The following is a 1,569-nucleotide window of genomic DNA, read 5'->3' as shown; positions in this document are numbered from 1 at the left end:
CCTAGTCAAAATGTCCCAAATTAGTCGACTGACTGAAAGAATAACTAAACGTTATTATCTGCATACAAAATACTTGATTTCAATTAAGTTAGACAGTTTCAGTTGTGTACCACTACATACAGCTACATACAACTGAGTGAATCTTAATCATTTTATTTGCGACACGAGTCGCTTAACGCATTGTAATTATCGCCGAAAATGTCGCTCTTATCTCGATATTCTTATCGCATTTTTTTTTATTAAAATAATTGTTTTATAGTGGAATCATTACACATGAAATAGAATTGAATATGGCACGTTTCGGATATTTCCTCATTTCATCACCTGTCGAATGTGATCATATAATTTCTTCTAACGCAACATTTCGAAGTGAGACTCTTCAATTCATATGGCCATAAACGATATATCAGTGGATGCTCTGACTTAATTTATACATCTCTGATACTCGACCAATGGGTGTGCGAACAGCTAATTGCATACCTTGTAATATTCGGTGAGTGCCACTAAAAATATGTACACTCATTTAGTGCGTGATACGCATACGAAAGTGAAGCAAAGCGAAAGGGAAGCGCGAAACTAGAACATAGAGTCAATGGGTACTACATGTTTGTGTTTGTGTCCGTATTCTAACGACGGAGTGACGAAAGGTATGCGCGCTATATTGTTCGTTCGTATGGAGTTGCCCGCTTCTCTTTCGCTTTGCTTCATCTCATCCGCGTGCGTCTCACTCACTAAATGAGTGACCATGCGTCTCACGCATTAGATGAGTGTGAATATTTTTTTAGTGACACTCACCGAATATTACCATGTATGGCTAATTGAACAAAAGCAGTCAAAATCAACGTACGCAGATCGTGTCTAGTGAATGAACAGAATTTGTTTTCAACAACGCACGTCTCTTGCGAGCTTCTTTTTAGTGTATTTGGAATAATTGAGTGGGAAAAACGAAATGACATTCGAAAGCAACGAACAACAGAGCGAACAAGATGACAAACACAACTACCGATATCGACGGTTTTTGTCACAGGTGAACTTTTTTACGATTTTGATTATCCGTTGATAGTTTTACCTGATTGAGATTGAGTCGATTTTTTCAAAAATAAAATCTGACATGATAACTAATTCAATTAAAAAATTGCCGAATGGCATTCAATGAATTATAAATTATAATCAATACAAAAACACATCTAAATTTTCAGTTTATCGCAGCATCGGTCAAAAATTTACTTCTTTTTGATCTTGGCATGTGTATAGCGTTTCCAACTGTAATAATTCCAGCTTTAACGGGCATCACAAATGAGTTCAACCGAAATGAATATCTTTCACTCACACCGTCTCAAGTTTCGTGGCTGGGTGCGTTTTAACTTACTTTTCTTTTTCATTCCAATGTGTACCACCTTGGGTAACCAATTCACCTTTGAAAGGTGACCTTTCACATAGTAACCGAAAACACAAAGTTCTTCTATCACAGATTTGTAATAGTTCTTTTTTATGGAAATAGGGAGCATTCCTTATATCCTTAAGCCACTGGGAAGTGTTATATCAGCGATAATCACGGATCCCTTAGGT

The 1,569-nt window shown here is 36.6% G+C and overlaps 1 long non-coding RNA gene across 1 annotated transcript; it reads left to right on the top strand.

The window, feature by feature from the left end:
• The first annotated feature begins 817 nt into the window (after positions 1 to 817).
• On the top strand, positions 818 to 1,568 carry LOC129571697 (uncharacterized). The gene is made up of 3 exons (XR_008688322.1): positions 818 to 1,027; positions 1,200 to 1,353; positions 1,502 to 1,568. It is a non-coding gene; the product is annotated as an uncharacterized LOC129571697 (long non-coding RNA).
• The last annotated feature ends 1 nt before the right edge of the window (position 1,569 follows it).

The sequence above is a fragment of the Sitodiplosis mosellana genome, unplaced genomic scaffold (genome assembly GCF_009176505.1).
Source record: "Sitodiplosis mosellana isolate CC-2019 unplaced genomic scaffold, AAFC_SMos_1.0 Smas_scaffold_3136, whole genome shotgun sequence".
Classification (NCBI taxonomy): Eukaryota; Metazoa; Arthropoda; class Insecta; order Diptera; family Cecidomyiidae; genus Sitodiplosis; species Sitodiplosis mosellana.
The sequence above is the reverse complement of the archived record's forward strand: the minus strand, read 5'-3'. Positions and strand labels throughout refer to the sequence as shown.